Raw genomic sequence first — 15,902 nt, forward strand, 5'->3', positions numbered from 1 at the left:
AGTTTACGTTTACAGTATTTTAACAAAAGAATTTCTCCATAAGTTACAGAAATAGATTTCTACTGCAGCCATGAATCTGTTCAGGTTCAAACACTGTTACGCTTTTAGTTGCCATGCAGAATACTGCCCTCACAACTTAACATTTTGTTGAATTTTATATTGATGCACAAAATCTTTCCATCGTAAAGCACAGTATGAAAGTAGATTTTTACAACAAATAATTCAGTGGCAACTGGAAAAAAATCCCACACTGGGTCAAATAGAGGGAGCAGACTCTATAGAGTAGGTAAATGCACTTCCTTTTCTGTGCCCTTCCTTATGTTTTGGGTGAATGCACTTCCTAATTTGCAATATAATAAGTGCAGGGAGCCAAAATGTTTGTTTAGAAGACTACAGTCGGTGCTATTGAACGTAAGATGAATACCAGGGCTGCATAGTCTTGATTCCACCTCATGCCTCTTTAACCCACCACCAGGCTCTCCCCCACTCTATTTCGCTTTCTAAGGTTACTTTTCATCCCTCCTTTCTCACTTTGTCACTGTTTTTCCATCTTTCTCATCCTCCTTTCTCTGAATGATTGTCTAATGATCAAAAATATGTACCTGTCTATCAAAATAAGTGGTGGTGGTCTCCAACAGCTACCCCTGGCTCAAATTAAGCAATGGTGAACGGTCATTGTTCTTTTGGATGTCCTCCAGCCTGATAGCAAATTCTTGATGTGCAACACCCACCTCCCAGTTCTGTTTTAAGATAATCCAGCAACAGGAGTTTTTTTTATTTTAAATAGATTTTGTAAAATAGGCGAGTAGCCATAATGCTGTTGTTACAGGAATCACTTTTTTTCGTTATTTAAGCATATTGTCTTTGTTGATAGAGGGGGACAGGAGATCAAATACAATGCAGACACAAGTCATGGCCAACTTAGATGCTGTGTATATTCATGGCTCGGGAGAAGTAGACCCTCAAATTTTATTTTGCACAATTGTAAGAGGATGGAATGCGTGGAAGCAGCAGTGACCCCAAATGCTTCTTTATGAAGTTGTTTGGCTCCCTGAAAGGGTGGGAAATCCCTCACTTATACAGGATTTTATTTCCCTTTGTGATCTATAAGTGTGTGGCAAAGTCTTTGTGCGTTGGGGGTGGCAGCAGAGTTATCAATATAAGAAATTCATGCTGAGTGTAATGGGTATGGAGACTCTGTTATGTTATTTGTTAAGGGCAACATATATCTGGAGGTGTCAGCGCTGCTTCAGTTGCAGAGGTCTAACTCTCCATCCCAAATAAATCATTTACTAGAGTAATAGTTAAACAACCATATTTTTAGGGCCTTTCTGAAAGAAAAGAGATCCGAAATGCCTTTAATATGTAAAGGAATAGTATTCCATAGGCATTACTCACAAAGCTTCTCCCTTCCCAAGAAGAGCATCTGAAAGTTGGAACAACAACATTTTTGTCCCTGAAAGAGTGGTACTGGATGGTAGGATGGTACCTTATAAAACTGTTGCTCAAATACACTGGACCTGTGTTATGAAGTAGTTTATGGGTTATACACAGGGCCTCGAGATCCATTCTTTGCTTAACGGGTAGCCAGTGAAGCTTTCGCAGAACTCTGTGAGGGTATAGGTGTCCTCGTATTTATACTCAATATTTGGAAGCTTTTTGGTGAAACCCTGGTCTTTGCAGCGGCTTAATTGCATCTGTGAACAGGACTGATGAATACTCTGTGCCAAGCTGAAATGCGCAATTACACTGTTGTGAGAGGCAAACCGAAGTGATGCTTATTTAGTGCACCTAGTGTGCATATGGAAATTATTGCTTTTATGGCCATTCTTTTTTTAGGCAGTCAGCATTGTGGTGTTGGAGAACCTTGTTTTAGACTTATTTTTATGTTTGTTTATCCCTGCAGAGCTTGCTAACAAATGGTATGTCACTTATATTAGTGGTTGCGGGGACCTGTGAACCTATCAGGCCCTTACAGCTGCTACCCATTAATCCATTCATGCATTCACTCATGTATCCATCCTTACACCCAATAATCCAGTCAGTCATCCATTTTTGCATATACCCAAGCATTAATCCATGAACTCATTCACTCCCATTCATTCATCGAGACACTTACAAATCATTAACGTACTCCATCAATGTGTGTTAACGATATAACACACTCAGCCCTCCTCATTAATTAATTGTTGCACTCATTCATAGATCACTAACAAAAAAAACAAAGACATACAGGCTCTGTCAGTGATTGCAATGCATTGGTGAAAACTGTATGGACTAGAAATGTCCAAGCAGTGTTGGCTTTGCATTTGTTGCTTGGTTTTGGTTAGTTTCTTTGGTTTTCTCCACAGTGAACAAAGAATCGAACTTCTACTAAACTGTTAGCTATTAAAACGCCAGTGTCTGTATTTCTAGGACCCCAGACATGAATTGGGTCAGTACGCCCCCACACAATGTATGTGTTGTCCCCAGCACAGCCACGGACTTGAGCCTTTGGGGCAGCACATTAGCAAAAGGTGGACTGGTTGTTTGTAGCTGCTAGTCTGCCTTTGACATTGCAAGGCAGCAACGTGGTATGCTTTTGGCAGGAGGTAAAGCACCCCCCTTTATCATGTGCCATGAGTAACTGGGGCGTTCATAGGACCCCTTTTCCCTATGCCAAAAGGTGCCCTCTGGGAGCACTCTGACTGTGCACCACTTGTTTGTGGCACCCAGTCAGTGCACCCCTTGACAGCAAATTTACCTCTGTACCCATGTCTATAATACTTTGCCGATGCAGAAGCAAAGGGTTTCAACAGTTGCATGGGCCCCCAGGGTTAGATTCTTCCTGCAGCGCACTGCCAAATGAGAGAAAACTCCTTCGAGATAATGTTGTGCCAGCATGACCAGTGTCTGCACAAGCATCTGTGGCCCCTTCAGTAATACCAAAGTGCCCAGTGCACACACTTCCATTGGGCCTCTGGGGCACTTTTGTAAAATACAGCCCCAGACGTATTCAAGGTTCTTTGTGTGCCTTCAAGCTGCTCACTCACACCTACAAATCCCTCCACGACATTGGACCCCAACACCTCAACAAAAGACTCTCCTTCTACGCACCCGAGAGAAACCTCCGCTCGACTGACCTTGCCCTGGCTGAAATCCCATGCATCCGCCGAGCAAGAACGGGAGGAAGAGCCTTCTCCTACATCGCGGCCAAGACCTGGAACGAATTCCCCCTCAGAATTAGATGAACCCCCACACTGCAAGCATTCTGGAAGAGCCTCAAGACCTGGCTGTTTGGATGAGAAAGAGCTGCTCGAATCCTTCCTCCCCTCTAGTGTCTGGAGACCCTCACGGGTGAGTAGTGCGCTTCACAAATCCCTGATTGATTGACAATTGCTGGATGTAAAAGCAATAAAAAAAACATAATACAAACATTATTTTTAAAAAGAACTGTGATGTACATGCTAGAAATGAATGCCATTTAAAGTGTGAGGAAGGTGGCGATAGCATTTTATCAATACACTGCTTCATCATGAACCGCGAGAATCTCAGCGAGCAGCTGGCAGGCTTCCTCTCCTAAAATAGTGCACCATGTGCGCCCTGTTCACACTGCAAATTACTGTGGATAAAAATTCTGAAACAGAAGTTGTGCAGTCTGCATCGCTGTCAAAGCTTTTCATACGTCGTCAGCTCGAGATTTTTCACAGCAATCTCAGACGAAGTGTGCAGCTCTTAGCCTTTGGCCTGCTCTCTCAATGAGACACCGCCATCCTTTGTTGGTGTTATGCTAGGCTTGCCTTTATACTGAACAGTGCTGGGTGAACCTGGGAATTTCTGCTCTGTGAAGTTATATGAAATCCTGGTCGAAGTTTGCCAGCCTTGCTGAAGTTTGTAAATCATTCAGTAGAATGAACATCCAGAAAATGTCTGCATCAATGGCCTGAACTGTCTCTATAGAGTTCACAATGCAAAGTAACGTTCTGTCAGAGAGGATTAAAAAGCTGTGCATAGAAGATGGTGAGTCCACAGAAAATCTATTTTGAAGTAGTACTGTGCAGCACATCAGGACCGGTTCTAGGATCTTTGGGGCCCTGGGCAGAAGGGGAATGTGCGACACCCCTCTAATTTGCATAGACTTAACCCATTCAGGGCTGTCTGCATTTCAATAGATGCCCCTGCTTCTGAAGCTGCAGCCCCTCCCTCTCGGCCACCTACAAGCACCTCTTAACTGCTCATAAAGGGCTGAAGGTGTGAGGGTTGCTTATTTCCAGAGAGGGTTAAGACTGCCAGGGAGCTTAAAAGCTGGGCAATAGTCCTTCCGCTGTGCCCCTGCATGGGTGGGGGGAGGAGTCCTAATTGCAGGAGGAAACTGATGAATGTGCCTTCTTGCAACTGGGACTGCCTCCCCACACCCGGGTTCGCCTCGCCACACCATACCAGTGAGGTCAGGGGAGAGGCCCCCATAAGGTGGCGCACTTGCAAGGTGGCATCTTTCATGCCGTGGCCTGACTGTGTTGCATTTGTGCGAGGCCCCAAGTTGGAGGGCTGACAGTGGGGCCCTGGGCAGCGGCCCACACTGCCCATGCCCAACACCGGCCCTGCAGCACATACATCGGAGCAATATACTGGATTTTCTCTGACAGAACGTATTGTGGCACTGGTGTTGACTCTGTGGCTTGATGGTGTGCTGGTTAGATAATAACAAGAGATTTGATATTTATGTGTTCTTTTACATGCAGCCAATGTAAAGAATTCAACTTTGGGCTGATATGATTAAGCCTGGGCAAAGCACTACGTTACGCTCGCGTAGTTTGCGAAGTTCGCGCTACTTCGCACTACGCGAACTGCACGTAGCACAGTGCGAACACGCGTAGCGTAGTGTTGCGTAGTGCTGCGGTCATTTTTTGCTTGCTCTCGGTCCTCAACGTCAAGTTGGCGACCGCGAGCAAGCAAAATGACATCCCGGCGAGACTTTTTCCTTGTTCGCGATCAGCAACTTCAAGTTGGCGATCGCGAGCATGGAAAATAAACCTCCCGGCGAGATTCCCAACACGAGGAGGTCAGGTTTCTCATTGAGAGTGGTCGCGTATGCTTGCGACCGCTCGCGATGAGAAACTACCAGTTCGCGTTGAGAAAGCTGCCGCTCGAGTAAAAATCTACTCGAGCAGCAGAAAACTACAGCTCGCACTGTGCAAGATGCCATTTTCAATGATTGCACAGTGCCGGTTGCTTGTCCGCACTGTGCAATCATTGAAAACGACATCTGGCACAGTGCGAACAAGGTACTACGCAGTTCGCGAAGTGCTACGCGTAGCTCGCGTTGTGGAAATTTAGCTTGCAAACTGAACATTATCTGCGCCATCTTGCCTCTCCCCAGCGCCACGCATAGCAAATGCACGGTCGCCATTTTAGGCACCCCACTCTCTCTCCCCGCTCACTCTCGATCGCCAGCGCTTTCCCCCGGCGCTGCGAGCATCCCCCGCACGCCGGCCACCCCCGCTCTCTCATACAGGCCATAAACCCTCTCCTTCTGCACGACCCTGCTACGGGACCACTTCCGACCGACAACCCATACATGGTCATGCCTCTCCTTTGATAACCCCCTTCCTCTGCGCCCCATTGTCTGAACTGGTCCCAGGCCATCACCTAGCCCCGCGGATGCAGTTTATTGCCCCTACTGTAAGGGAAACACCCCGCGTCAAAGGGATTACAGTAGATCAAAGCCCCTACTCCCTGAGACCCGACCGGTCACACCCCCCCCCCCCCCAGGAATTGGCGGAATACCCTGCTGCGCAATAGCCATCTCCTACTGTGGATGGGGTGGGAACTTCTACTGTATCTATGTGTGGGATCGGATCTGAACCGGGGCTTCAGGGGATATTTCCCCCGCGCATCAAGGGAATCTCAAGAATGTACTATGTATAATAAAGCAATAAACCAGTGTATAAGAGACCAGGTCTCAGAGATGCGGTTAGAGCACCTCGTGACGATACCTTGCTGTCTGATCTGATGAGTTCTGCTCCGACGGAATAAAACTTTGTTTCCTGCCTTCCAGTCTCCGGCGCCTGCCTCTTTTATTGGTAAATTATCGAGAGGTATGAGAGGCGATTACCGCCGGGCAAATACTTGAAAGGTTATCAACTGAAACTGCCGCTACCATTTAACAATTGGCGTCCCAAACGTGGGGCCCATCAGCGACACGTGGATCCAGTGGGAGAGGTCCCGACGACAGAGTGAACGACTGCAACGATCGGGAGAGCTCCTGCCCAATAGACCCTCGTCTGGCAGCCGATCATCCGAACTTCACTGGTTCCGAGCAGACCTCTCTCGAGTGATCTACGGTCCTGACTGGGAACCATCAGGAGTGCCGCGGCAAATACGGAGAGTAGAGGACGATCGGGCGCTGGAGGCGGAAGACGAGAAACTGTCCACGCGGTCCGGGTAAGGTCGTGATACACGACAAATTGAGAAATAATTGATTGATTGTTTGATGCTTTGGAAATACTAGTATTGCTCATTGATTGTGCTCATTGATTGTTCTCTTTGAGATATTCGCTGTCTACAAACGGGGAGGAGTAGAAATACTCTCTCTCTCTCCCTTTGCAGATAGTGAAGGGTAGGTAACGCAGACTTTTGTCCCCGTTGAAACCCGTCGTGCCTATCTTTATCTCCCCATTGATTGATTGTCCGAACATTGATTGTTTTGGAGAATAGTGCTTTTTGAGATATTCTCTGTTTGCAAATAACGTAGAATAGGAATATTCTGTCTAGTCTTTGCAAATAGTGAAGGGTAGGTAATGCTGACTTTTGTCCCCGTTGAAACCCGTCATGCCTATCTTTATCTCCCATTGATTGATTGATTGATTGATTGATTGTCCGAACACTAGTTGTTCGATATTGGTTCTTTGGAGGTATTCTCTGCTTGCAAATAACGAAGAATAGAGATATTCTGTCTAGTCTTTGCAAGCAGTGAAAAGATAGGTAGTGCTGACTTTTGTCCCCGTTGAAACCCGTCATGCCTATCTTCTCCCCACTGATTGGTAGTTGGTTCTGCCCGGACCGCTTATTAGAGGTGAACCATCCGGCTCCACTGGAGGGCACCCCTAATAAGGACATGTTCACTAAATATGGACTAGTCGCCGTAGCTTATACCAAGCTATGGCATAAATATACAAAGAAGGACCCCGAGAGTCAGTGGCCACTGATGGGATCCTTCGACGACCATAAGATAGAGGCGCTAAAAATAGCTCTGCGTAGCAATAAGACGACGCCTACTATGCTTGACAGTATCGGCATGTGGCGCAAAGAAGCGACGCAACGGAAAAAGAGGGAAGAAGTAAAAGCAGAAAAGGAATTACGAAAGGCAGCTCACCTTGCCGCTAGAAAGTTAGAAGAAGACATAAAGGAGAGAAGGGAAACTAAACTAAGACAGGAGCCCGAAACCTCAGGCCAGTACGCTGTTAGGACCCCTTCTTTGCTCTACCCTGAGTTGTCCTCCAAGCAGCGAACGAATGACGAGTTACTGTTAGGTCCCCCGATCATTTACATGCCCCCTCCGTATGCACCCTCCCAATCAATAGTGCAACACCCACAACCCCCGAACACGAGCGAAAGCAGTACAGGGGCCTCGGCCCTCACGGCCTCCGCGCCGGCTGAGCCTCTTGTGCCGAACCCAACGTCGACTACAACGCCAGACGACCATGAGATAGGAAAGAAAGAGTCCACCAGAATGAATCGATTAACTAAGGATGAACGAACAGGAATCGACAAGATAGTAAAGGCACTGGTAGGATCCTTTTTGACCTTACAAAAACTAAAATAACGCTAGGAGTTAGCCCTTTGTGGGACATATGAAACCAAGGGAAGGAGTCAAGCTCACGGTCGAGACGACCGCGAGGTAGCCCGACTCCATTACTCTCGCTACCTAAACATGTCTGCCCTACTGCCCACCCCGCCCAATAAGCATGACAAAATCCCGCACAAACGGAAGCCTGCTGACACCCACCATCGACGTCACCAAACTAGGGCTAGATCGCGCACAATTGGGCTATGTTATTTTTCCGATTGCACAGTAACCTCCTTGTGCTCGTCATCAGACTACAAATATGTACAAACACTCCAACGAAGTAATGTAGTTATAACATTTTAATAACTTATAGGATATAACAAACACACCAACAGGGTAAACAGGTTAAAACACGTTTTAAAACAACTATTTACATGACAGTCTGCTGCAACCTCCATCCCAAAGCCTTAACGTCCACGTGACACCGTCCTCGCCTCTCCTTCCTCAAAATTGCAACATTGGCCTGTTTTGGGCGGTCCCTCTTAGTTGACTTTGGGCTATAAAAGCCATGCAAAAATCCCTTGACATCAGTGGCGGGCGATTGTGCGAATAGGCCGGAGGCTATACGAAGCGCCGAAGTTCTGGCAACACCAAGGCGGAGCCCGCCACGCTGTGCGGGCCTTTCCGCTTTCTCTTCTTCTTTCTTTAATGAGGGCTGGTGCCCTGGCGGGGGGAGGCGACGCGGACGGGCCTCCCCCACCTCCCCAGGTGGAGGCTCGCCGGGCACCCCAACCGTCTTTGACTCACCGGCCAGCTAAGCTGCACCCAACCGTCTTTGACTCACCGGCCAGCTAAGCTGCACCCAACCGTCTTTAATTCGCCGACCAGCTAAGCTGCACCCAACCGTCTTTAATTCGCCGGCCAGCTAAGCTGCACCCAGCCATCTTTTTCATCGGCCTGCTGAATTTCACCCTGGCACGCTGTGCGGATCTTCCCAGTCACTTCTTCCTTCAATAACGGAGGGTGCCCTGGCGGGGGGAGGCGACGCGGACGGGCCTCCCCACCTCCCCAGGTGGAGGCTCGCCAGCAGATGAGGGCACCCCAACCGCATCTTTCACACGTCAGCCAGCCGAGTTGCGCCCTGCCACTTCATTCGCCGTTCGGCTGAGCCGGCACCCCTGCACGCGGCCGCCAGGCAACCACCCAAGCACCGGGTTCACCAGGACTGCCGCTAGCACCCGACGTGAGGAGTGGGCCCCCGCAGCAAGGTAATCGGGGACCCACCCCGGTGGTGATACCATCCAAACTGCTGTCGTCACTGCTACTGGAATCACCCCGGTGGCAGTACCATCCGAACTGCCGCTGTTACTGCTGCTGGCTCCTCTCCGGTGACTGTACCGAAGAGCTGCTGCTACTGCTGCCCTTGAACTCCGGCGGTTGACCCCTCCGGTTCCAGGCCTGGCCCACCATGAGACTATTCTGGACTCGAAAGCTTGTTTGCTAGGGCATGGGCCCCACCCTTGACAGAACGCTCCCCTCAGCCTTGCAGAATTGGTTGGAGTCATTTGACATTCGACTCCTGCGGACTTCCGGTAAGGACAAAACCACCACCATTGCTCTTTTTGCCCCCGGGCGGCAGCCACCTTGCCTCCGCTTGGTGCAGTGGGACAGTAGAGCGTCGGCGGAAGAACCCGCCTGCTGCCCCGCCCTAAGAACAAACCGTGGCATTGCTACAAGGTTGCAGTGACGCCATGCTGACGCAAAGTTGACGCTAACGAAAGTTCTCGAACTACCGAAAGGAATTCTGGTTCAACAGCTAATTCATGGAAAGACTTAGACTGTGCACTGGCCCGACCCCGCCCCAAGATGGCGCTGATGTAGGAGTGGCCTACAACTCCTTGTGGCGTTCCAGCCACGTGACATTTGTGTTAAAAAGAGATATATAAATATATGTATGCGATGCTTTCACACATGATGGTGGGGGAGAGGGGGGGGGGGAACCGATTTTTATGTTAATCTAGTGTTGCTCATGTTGCTCGACGCCTCTCGCACCGTGGCCGGCCTATAGCGGCTGTAGGCCCGTATTTCTACACTGACATTGTTTTAAATAAAGGGCTTCTTAAAAAGGAATTACGGAATCAGTGTCATGACTAATCATCTGGGTTGTTGAAGGTTTCTCTTTTAAATAAAAGATTGTCACTCCTAAGCGAAAGCATACAGATAATACGGACTCAATTTGCCTAAAATATTTTTGTTTAACGGAATTTGTACCCATCACGCCTGCCCCCCTTTTTCCAAGAATTGTCAAATCAATAATGAACTATAACTTAAAGTATATGTCACACGCAAGGTATGGTATCCTGCACCATAATACACGACCAATTGAGAAATACATGCATGACCAGGGAACCCGAATTTAGGAGATGAATGAACTAGAGCATCTTTGCCTCGAACTAAAGAATAATAGGTCCGTGGTATTACCCACCCCTGCGGCTAGCCTGGTACATGGTAGGTAGAACTTTTCGTGTCTGCGCGCGCTGGGGTATTTTGAATACTGCACCTCCCCTCCCCTCTTATTTTCCCCTCTATAGGTCACGACGAAGTTCCGACTGAAGAGTGGAGTGGACATGGACCGCACCAAGTTCAATATCAGGGAAAACATAGACAAACGTTGTGAGATAGTGCGTAAAATTACAGACCACCATTGGGAACATGAAAAACTGTATGATATGATTGTGCGTGTGTACTACGATTATACGATATGAATGTGTATGCATTTCATGTTCGGGTCACTTGAAGAGAGTGTCATTGTATGATTGAAGTGCGCGTCCACCGATCAAAGGGAGGAGAATAAAGGGTCAGACAACCCATAAGATAAACTACAAAATACTAAAGGTACGCAGCATGCATAGGAATAGAGGACAGGAAAGGAGAGGTCCCCGTGCTCGACGCAGCCCTGAGTCTCCGTCTTGATGCATGTACTGTCACACCCTATCTGGCATTTGTGTGTACGTGATCACCGAATTTATGTCTTTTCCCCGCTTGTGTTTTCTTACATGGAACAGACCCATGCTACTCCATGTTGTGTGTGCACCAAGTGGCCTATTATCTTACCCATCTCTCTCTCTCTCTCGTTTTGTGTCGTATGTATGCCAAAATAGCCTACTTGATGCACACGTCTCTCTCTCTCTCTCTCTCTCTCTCTCTCTCTCTCTCTCTCTCTCTCTCTCTCTCTCTCTCTCACTCTCTCTCCCCCTCCCTCGCAAAAGGCTCTTTCTTGCCCTCTTTTCTTCTTGAATAAATTAACGACATACACCTCTTTGGTAAGTGTATAATTGGCCTGAACACAGTGGTGTTCGAACTAATTGACAGAAACAAAAACGACCATACTTTACCACGTTACTACCTCTCCTTTTTACAAACGTTAAGCCTAATCGGCTGAGAAGGAAAGGACAGGTAAGACGACTGATGTCTCCCAATCTGACCCTCAACACGGGGACTATATGTCAGTGGTTTTTGTTCTTAAGGGACACCATCTCCACCGCCCAGAATTACCCCTGACCAATTAGCCCGAAATAGAATGTCTAAAGCACCCTGTTCTCCCAAAGATAACTCCAGCCCTATACTAGCCGTCTCAGAGTATCCCGAACGAAACAGCTGATGGCCCTGTTTTAAACTGATAAAGGGTCACCTACTGTATGAAAAGGATACTCGTGAACGCATGACCGTAGCACCTCACACTTACGGGTATTACCAAACCTTGTATTATAGGGCGCAGGAACTGACACCTAGAAGGCCAGACGATGGACAGGGACACCCACAGAACCCTGCACCACAGCAGTAATTAATAGATTAGTAACACGCACCTTAACACCAGAGTTAATAGACACCAATCATATAGTAACAGATAAGAGCATTTCCGCAACTACTCAGTGGTTGGGAGAGAGAATGAAGTATGTAAATGTCTTCCCTGCCAAAATCCCTAAGACTTTCGTTTCTTATAACCTATTCAAGGATAACCTGCAGCCATCGGAAGAGAGGGGTCGGACGTGACGTACAGTCTGGCTGTGGATCATAAAGCATCTATGACATCGACCAAGGGGGAAGCGACGAAGCAAAAAGGGTGTGAGACGAGACACCATTATCAGAACGATAAGCGCGAAGGGCTACATCGAGGCCCCTGCCCACTGACCAGCGTGCCTGAAGTCTCAACCCGTCGGGCCCGATTGATGGGCCCAGTGCTGAAAGATTCTGCTCTCCTTGGTCCGCATTTTTGATCCGATCCCACGCCACCCCATTCTCTCTTCCTCTTTCATTTGGACTATGACTTTGACCTACTACCGAGGAACAAAAGGCCGGCACCCTGTCTCAAAGTACCTGTGGTGAACTGTGTTAAGGAACAGGACTGTGATCAAAGAACAGTGAGTGGTCACACCCTGCCACGTGAGAAATCGGATTTGAGCTGGACCTTAGCTCCACCGCCGGTGCTCAACAGTGCCAACGAAAGAAGAACAACAATGAGAGCTTACCAGTGATAGCTCTTTATAAAACAAGGACACTGGAAAGAAGGACCCATGTCAAAGTTGAAAATCCTCTCCCAACCACCTTATTATATTAACTATCTTCTTCATGATGTTGCATCAATCACTTCCGACTGTACACTGAGAAGTTAAGAAAATGTAACTTTGTATAGTAACATTCATACAACACCAGCCATGTACACGACTATACTGCAACTTTGAATGTACTTCCTCCTCGCCTACTTTATCAAACTGTATGAGACAATGTACAAATGTGTCAGATTACTCCTGCCTACCCTAAAGACTCTGTATCTTTAAATGTATGACGAACATTGACGATACTGTAACTGAAAGGCTAACAAAGGTGAATATTGGCCGGACAAGCTGGCGAGATATGTTAAAAGGGAGGACTGTGGAAATTTAGCTTGCAAACTGAACATTATCTGCGCCATCTTGCCTCTCCCCAGCGTCACGCATAGCAAATGCACGGTCGCCATTTTAGGCACCCCACTCTCTCTCCCCGCTCACTCTCGATCGCCAGCGCTTTCCCCCGGCGCTGCGAGCATCCCCCGCGCGCCGGCCACCTCCGCTCTCTCATACAGGCCATAAACCCTCTCCTTCTGCGCGACCCTGCTACGGGACCACTTCCGACCGACAACCCATACATGGTCATGCCTCTCCTTTGATAACCCCCTTCCTCTGCGCCCCATTGTCTGAACTGGTCCCAGGCCATCACCTAGCCCTGCGGATGCAGTTTATTGCCCCTACTGTAAGGGAACCACCCCGCGTCAAAGGGATTACAGTAGATCAAAGCCCCTACTCCCTGAGACCCGACCGGTCACACCCCCCCCCCCCCAGGAATTGGCGGAATACCCTGCTGCGCAATAGCCATCTCCTACTGTGGATGGGGTGGGAACTTCTACTGTATCTATGTGTGGGATCGGATCTGAACCGGGGCTTCAGGGGATATTTCCCCCGCGCATCAAGGGAATCTCAAGAATGTACTATGTATAATAAAGCAATAAACCAGTGTATAAGAGACCAGGTCTCAGAGATGCGGTTAGAGCACCTCGTGACGATACCTTGCTGTCTGATCTGATGTGTTCTGCTCCGACGGAATAAAACTTTGTTTCCTGCCTTCCAGTCTCCGGCGCCTGCCTCTTTTATTGGTAAATTATCGAGTGGTATGAGAGGCGATTACCGCCGGGCAAATACTTGAAAGGTTATCAACTGAAACTGCCGCTACCATTTAACAGCGTAGTGCGAACTTCACTTTGCGTAGCTTCGCGAAGTACTACTTCACGAACTACGCCCAGGGTTAGATATGATCCCTTAGCAAGTTACCAGTAATGAGCCTCGCTGACACATTCCGAAGATCTACGGCCTTCTTATCTGTTTGATTAGGAAACCGAAGTAGACTGAATTACCATAGTCCAGTCATGATAGTATCAAGATATTGACTACAGACATATGATGTTCAGAATTAGGAAAAGTTAGAATCTTTTTAGCTTATTATAAAAGCAGGTGCTAGGCAGGTTAAGATATCATATCAGCCCATTTTTTTGCATTCGCTGTTTGTTAGAGAACACAGGGCCACGTGTACAAAGATATTTTCCTGTCACAAATGTTTGCGACCGGAAAAATGCAGTTTGGGATGTACAAAGCCCAAATTGTGATTCAGTAACTTGTTGCTGAATCATAATTTGGGTTTTGCGAGCAGGTGTTAGGAAGGGCTGTGTTAAAGGTATCCCTCCCTAATACCGAATAGTAAGAGTATATACGAATGTTTTGCAACCGGATTGCGGTCGCAAAACATTAGCTTTTGAACACCACTTTCACTTGTGCTAACGCATTCGCAAATGGGAAGGGGTCCCCAGGGGACCCTCTCCCCTTTGTGAATGCATACGAAAACGTTTTTGAACAGCAGTCAGTGATCCCATGGGTCACTGCCTACTGTTAAAAAATGAAAAAAATACTTCTCATTTTTATTTTTGAAACACATCCCCTTTTCCTTTAAAGAAAACAGGCTGCAGTTTAAAAAAAATAGCTTTATTGAACAGAAAACACATACATGGTGGTCTGATGTCATTGGCAGGCCACCATCCCTGTGTTTTTTAGCGATTCCAAATGGGTCGCAAATTGTGACCTACCTCATGAATATTAATGAGGTTGGTCGTTTGCGACTCACTGGGAATCGCAAATAAAACTCAATGGAGTTTCGCACATTGGAATTGTGATTTCCTACCTGCGATCCGCATGGAGTCGTAATTAGGAGCGCACAATTTCAAATGTGAGTACATGTGGACCACAGTCTCTTATTATCTAAAAGGTGCTCCTTCAATCCTCCCCTGGTTTTATGATAGTCATATTTTCTTGTTATAGGCCACACTGTACTTTGGAATCTAGCAGCCAATTATTGCTGCAAATCCCCTAGACCAAGGGTTTATGGCAATAAAGGATTTTGCTTGTTATGCTCCGGATTTACTAACATTTTGTGCCAGGGTGGCGTCAGATTTATGAAGCAGTCGATGCAAAACCTTTTTTTGGATTTACAGGGTTCATCCGGCCAGTGTTTTTAACATTAACTGAAAATCCAATTCAATGGTGAAGTTGGAATTTTGCTATACAGGAAAAATACCTTTTGAAAGGTAGACTTAGCATGCCTGTAGCTGCAGTAGGTTAATTGCATTAACCTTCCTGCAGATACCCTCCATGTCAATGCTTTGCCATATATGAGGTGTTGAAAGTGCTCTAAGAGCAGAGACAATGTCTTGCATCATTTGGTGGTAAGGCCTGAGTGTATGGTATGTGACTTATCCCTTCTCATAAAAGGGAGTTGAAGTGGGCTCCGAGACATGGGAAAGAGGGGTCTTTTGATCCTAGGGTCAACTGCAGCCCACTTGGCCCCATTTCAGAGGGAGAGGAAGCTTTTTCCAGAACCAGTTTGGTGTGATTGAAGAGAACGTGATTGATCATTATCCTAGACACACCGCTCGTGCATCATCACACCCCACTAGGGACAGGGATGTTCTGCCATCTTGAACTTCTGTGAAAATGGTGCACTGTGTGATAATTTGTAGTAAGATAAACAGAATGTGCTGACAAATGTGAAGGTTTGGCCTTGGGAATTTATTGCGCATTAGTTAGTGAGGGTCCAGGAGTTATATTGGTATGTTCTGTTATGGGTATTTGTAAAGCACGCTATTCCCCAGGAGGGCATCCTGGCACTGTTGCATGAGGTAGACTAGCCAGGTCTAGGGCTGGTGAATGGTCTATTCAAAAAGCGAGGGCTTTATCTGCCTGTGAAACTAAAGAATTGAAGAGGCTACTTTGATGTGTAGCAGCAGGTCATAACAGGCTTTAAGATAGATGTGGGAGAAGGCCCGAACACCAGTTCTGGTTCTGTGTATGCATGAAATGTGGGCAAGTGGGAGTCCGGCAGAGCTGAGGTGTCTTGTTGGTTTGTGCAATGAGATTCGGATATTGAGGTAGGCTGAACCCATATTGTGCAGCGCTTTGAGGAATTTGAATTGTGCTTGTTTGTGTTTTGGAAGTCAGTGGAGGTCAAGGAGGTGCAGGGTTAATCAATCATGACTGGTAAAGGGTGGCTAATC

Source organism: Triturus cristatus, chromosome 2_1, assembly GCF_964204655.1.
Source record: "Triturus cristatus chromosome 2_1, aTriCri1.1, whole genome shotgun sequence".
Taxonomy (NCBI): Eukaryota; Metazoa; Chordata; class Amphibia; order Caudata; family Salamandridae; genus Triturus; species Triturus cristatus.